The sequence below is a fragment of the Nicrophorus vespilloides genome, unplaced genomic scaffold (assembly GCF_001412225.1).
Source record: "Nicrophorus vespilloides isolate i.1.1-1 unplaced genomic scaffold, Nicve_v1.0, whole genome shotgun sequence".
Taxonomy (NCBI): domain Eukaryota; kingdom Metazoa; phylum Arthropoda; class Insecta; order Coleoptera; family Silphidae; genus Nicrophorus; species Nicrophorus vespilloides.
This window is the reverse complement of record NW_017096079.1, coordinates 181,865-187,759: the sequence shown is the minus strand read 5'-3', so window position 1 is coordinate 187,759 and position 5,895 is coordinate 181,865. Positions and strand designations below refer to the sequence as shown.

Sequence of the window (5,895 nt, the reverse complement as noted above, 5' to 3'; positions counted from 1 at the left end):
TTTTCTTCTTCAAGTTTCGAGTTAGTCAGAGCTGTGATTTATTGCTTGGCAGTATATTACATACTTTATATTCTATTAGAATGTTTGATTATGCAGAGAGTTCTAAACGCGACCATTCCTAATATAGGATAAAATAAGTAGATATCATTGATTGTTAATAATAACGTTTTCTATGTATGTTTCTGTATCTGTTTCTGTTTTCTGAGCAGGTCAAAGATTTATCGGCCTTCCCAGTGGAATGATTTAAGTGCACCGATCGGGTTCTACATTGTGTACTAATTAGCAATTAAGATTTGCCCGCTCGTGGGCACGTTATAATTGTATGGGCTGTAATTAGCAAGTGTTTCATAACAGGTGTATATTTTGAGGGATTGTTTCCAATCGACACCATTCCGTTCAATTTTCTTTTCTATTTTGTTCACTGCCTCAAAATCTGTAGAGGCGTCCAACCAAGCTCCCTGAAGCTATTCAACTCAAACTCCTACACTTTGGTCTCCTTCGAGATGCAACCTACACTCCAGCATCAGATCATCCTTAATTTCCTTATCTCCGCATCCACTGAATTGCCTCGCATATCTCGTCCTTTTTATGCACGACATCCGGGAATTATATTTCCTTTCAGCCCAGCGTCTGAATAATTTGTTATTCCTCATTTACCTATTACTCTTTCACCGTCTTTGTTTATCTCCAGTTTTCCATACCACGCTTCACTACTGCCGAGTCGACCTCGATTCTCGAGCATGATTAAAATTCAAAACTCCTCTAGGGGGAAACTCATTAGCATATTCACCATTTAACCAATTTATTTCGAATACATTTATTAATATTTTCACTAATTTTACATTTTCTTTGCACCGCTTGACTTCTTAAGATTTCATTATCTTCTACACGCTTGACCTCCGGTGACCTTGCACAATATTACCTCCTTCTACTAAACTATTTCTTATTGCCAATAAGATTATTATTATTATTATTTTTTGTACTTTACCTGCACTATAAAATAGATCCGTGCACGTGTTTCCGGTTCGTGAAAATATTGTTGCAATTCCCGTACAATTCGTGAGTGCATTCAATTTAAGTTTTCATTACCAATTATTTTAATGTTCTTTGCCTTTTATTACGTCCATTTCTTAACTTCAGATTGATTATATCTGAACCTATATTTTCATTTCCGTTCGAGTAATGGTGTCGATAATAAACGCTATCTGTTAACTCGTCCAGTTTATGTAATATAGCTTAATAAAATTTTATGACTTACTTGAAAAATTCTAATCAGATTAATTAATTTGGTTTGGATTCCAACTTATACATTTAATAGATCAGACAGATTAAGGAACTACCATTAAAATACACTTTAAGTACACATAAAGTCACCATATAATAAATCAATGTAATTAAAATGAAGTTACAATATTTATACTCAGAAACATAAAAAAAAAATACACGAGAAGGGAAGCAAAATTTCCTCCCCCTATGGGACAAATTCTTTAAATCGTTAATATTATAATCATTATTTATCATTAAAATAACTACACTATTAATTATTCTACAGATTTAATATATTTAGAAAAAAATCGGTGCTGCAAGAGTTTCATACTGATGAGTAAACGTTGTGCAGGTTCAGAGAAAGTATATATTTTATGTACGTTATTGTAGAAAAATGCTATTGAATTGCCCATAAGTATAGGTATTGGGTGCAACAAATTTCTTTATATTTTTTTGAAACTTATACTATATAATTTAGTTAGTAAGGAAAATAACTATACTCGAAGTTCATATTGACCTAGTGGTTTAGTTATCTGTTATTTACTCTGCTTTCGGGTGTAAAATAGAATTTGTAGTTGAATTATTTAAATGGTTTGGAGAAGTGTAAAGTGGTATATATAACGTATAATTAAATATATATGAAACTAAAGTGATGGATGGAATGGTGCTAATGGAGCAGTAAATAAATATGCGTTAGGCAATAAGTAATCCGGAATGATTGTGATTAGTAAAATGGCAGTTTTCGCTCACTGTCCGAGCAATAACTAAAAGCTCTTGAATAGATATTAGCAACGTAAACTGAGGTTCGTAAAGCGGACGTTTTGATAAATAGGATAGGTATTTGGAATTATCTTGTGCTATCAATTATTTGAGTTAAGGTAAATTATAGAAAGCATGTAATGTTTTAGCATAAAGGAGGAAAATATCTATGTTTAGTAGATAACTCAATCGCGTTTGCATTTGCAAATTGTTGTTTGCATTATGGTAATGGTGTAATATATAATAATTATTTCGTCGGTGAAATATCGGTATGCACATTGTGTTCGAAGCTAAAGCTAAAATTGCGAATGTATTATATTAGTATAGTGTTGTGGAGGGAGGAAGTGCTCGAAGAAGAGGTTCCCTTTCAACGAGGAAAGAATCCTAAAGCGGTCGCAGTGGAAAGGCATGAGCCGTGGGCGGTCGCAAATCAATGGCCAAAGCTAATATTGATTATGGCAACAGGTATTAATAGCACTGTCCTATATGTATAGGACATGCAATTGCACTTGACTCCTTATTACCATATTAAGTAAACAAGTGTCTTTGGGTTATCAAGATAGAAACTTGCGCAGTCCGTAGTGTATCCATCATGTAAATCTAGCGTGGCACGGCTTCGGTCTGGCATTTATCAACCAGTTCCGCATGGTCAGTTGGTCAGCTTCGATCGCCTAAGGGCATTAAGCCTGAAGGAAACACAGGATGTCAGAGGTGGACCGAGGAGGAAGAGGCATCACGTAAATGCAACGATCGTGACTGCTTTCCTTATGAATTATTCCCAATATTCAATGGCATTGTTCGAAACGAGCTCGGATTAGTTATACTGGTAGTACTGCTTCACTTGAGTGCTAATTTCCCTTAGCTGCCTATCCACCACCAGCTTAGTCAAACGCGTACAATATAGTACATACACACTCAAATGATCATCGGGTCACGCAAGTGTTCTCCGCCACCTTCGGCTACCACAGCTTCAACGCTCCATCGCTCAATGTATAACAAACAACTGGTTTACAGCCTCCTTTTTCACTATACAAACACACAACACACCATGACCACTTTCGAAATTATCCATCATCATTCACCATTTGCATTGAGCCCATATTACACGTAAATCCCATTTTGCCGTGTTATAAAACTCGCCATCTAATTTCCATCGCAACAACAACAAAAAAAACCATTAGAAGACAATCCGCTCCTCGCTCGAACGCACATGCTTCCAAAGAAACTTTCAGCAATTGGGATAGCACATGTATAATTAAAACTCAATAGGTATTCATTAACTAAACTAATTAAATTCACCGAAGGGAATTCGCGCTGCAAACATACATTTTTTTTTGTATTTGTACTTCTTCTGCTTGTTTCGCGTTAAATACGTTTCCTCCTGCGATAATTGCAATATCAATTAAATTGTCAACGTGTGCGCGTTGAACGCGGAAGGTGTTGCAAATATATTTCATAACGATCCACATATTGTTTGCGGAATTATGAGCAGTTTTCAAAGTGCCGGAAACATTTCAGTCGCCTGAAATTAAACTCGCACCTTAACATCCATCTTTCTCTCTGCTTTTGCCACTTCGTCGACGAGACTATTTCTCTTTCTTTCTTTCTTTCTTTCTCTCTTTCTCATTCTGTCTCTATCTATGTGTATATGTTTGTTTGTTTGAATAATGGACGTTTTGGATTTCTTCCTTGGCGCATTAAATCGTCGGCCGCATAATGCGACCGGAGATGACAGTAAATAAGTCACTGGTGAGCACTTTCAAAGAAACAAAGAACCCAATGACGTACAGTTTTTATTTTTCCACGGAACCCGTTCCAATGTTCACTTACTCAGTTAAACGAAAATAATGAAACAAACAAAAACGACCATAACCATCCAACCACGTGATTAAACCATTTGATATCAATTATATAAATAAATTAACAGTCTTCCTGTCCTTATATTCTCTTAATAGAATGAACATTATTATAGTCGATTATATCTGATGCTTTCTTTTATAAATATTTATGTAATATTACACTTATTTATAGTAATGGTAATATTTATTACAAGAGTTATACAATTGCATAGATAATTATAAACAAATATTGAAAAATAATCTCTAATAAATTATATACCAGTATTATATTGCAATGTTCCTAATTCTTTAAGAAAATCTTAAACTATTTCCTTGAAGCTTCAAATTATGTATCATTAAATAATACTAGTTCAAATTTCATGTCTTTTGAACCTAATTGGATCCAAGTATCTAATTATAAAGCAATTAGATAACACTCTTAAACATATTTAATGCAACAATCTTCCATAATCACGAGATTCTAATAAATTCATAAAATCAACAAATTTATTGACCACTCTCTAATAAACAAGGATCTGACCTACTTCACCTTTATATATTTACCCACACATTCATTATATACGATACTTTTAAACATACCTAATTTCCAATTATTTGGCTTATTTACATTATTATGTTTACAGTTTCTAATAAACTTTGGGCCTCGATTTAGTACGTTATATTGGGTGTTAAATATACTGGAATACATCAAAACCTCGTTTAGCGTTTCCTAGTTTAACGCTGATACGATTTAGAAAATTCTACTCGAAGCTTAAAAAGTACTAAATTTACTAACTTAATGATACTTCGTTTAACGCTGTTTCGTTTAGCGCTTTGTCATCTTAGGCATCTGAACGAGGTCTTACTGTACTCTAATTTAATTTAAATAATGGTTTCATAAAACTCAAGACTTAAGTTAATTATTAAATATTATGTATATAGTTTAGTTAATCATTCCTTCTAATTATGTAACTTGTAATATCTATTAGCAAGAATTGATAAAAAAAATCTGTTGTGCTGTATTATAAAAGAGATGTACCCCAGATGGGACTCGAACCCACAATCCCCGGCTTAGGAGGCCGATGCCTTATCCATTAGGCCACTGGGGCTGATATAAATTGTTGCGTAATACTTGTTTACATGCAAGACGGTTCAAGCTGTATTCAAATCGGTTAAAAACCAATAAATAATAATTATTTCCAAGGCCAATTAAATTAAGTAAAAATATATAGATCATTTTCTTGTTTTTTTTTTCTTATAACGTCTTTCTTATGTCTATATATAACTTAATTATATAAATTAATCTAAGCTATTTTTGTTTGTTTATGCAATAAGCGATAATAACAAAGCGAGAAAAAAATAAGTTCTTTTTTTAGCGTCCGATAAAGTTATTGCTTAATTAAGCCGATTGGGTAAATGGATTGGATAATCGATTACTAAAATTATCTGGATATGCAAATAAATAGAGCCAATTAATAATGAGCGCCACCATCGAAATAATGAAGTGTGGCTAAACCAGTACGTTTTTTTTTCTGTTCTTTTATTTACTTTACTTCTTTTTTTTCTCTCTTCGTGTAAACTCAAACGCTGCGCCGATGTGTTAAAGGCTAAAAGGAAACGGGCGAATAAATTTGTCCATGATTGTAACGCCGCTTATTATCAAGCCGAGATCAATTATTTTCCAATAATTAGTTTAAGTGTAATTTATGGGAGCAATGGAGAGTTTTACCACAATACCAGTTTCACCTGTTCTCCGTTATACCAGATACCGACATTTCGAGCTCGTAGCAAGCGAACAGGTGGATTCATACGTCTCCCGTTCCACGGCTTTATGCAAATTTTAAATGCAGCACGTGTATTAGCCGGTCACTTATTTAATATATAATATCTGTATAATATATATGATATATACATACAGAAATATAAGCATGTGAGTTTGTGTGTGTATGAGAGCCTTGTGTTGCGCAAACAAGAAATGCGCGTAATACGATTTCCTGTGTGCCCGGCTTTCGAACGAAGGAACAAACAAAGA

General features: G+C 33.9%; 1 non-coding gene across 1 annotated transcript; it reads right to left on the bottom strand.

Moving 5' to 3' along the window:
* Window positions 1-4,899: 4,899 nt before the first annotated feature.
* Window positions 4,900-4,972, bottom strand: Trnar-ccu. Its single transcript has one exon. It is a non-coding gene; the product is annotated as a tRNA-Arg (tRNA).
* Window positions 4,973-5,895: the final 923 nt, after the last annotated feature.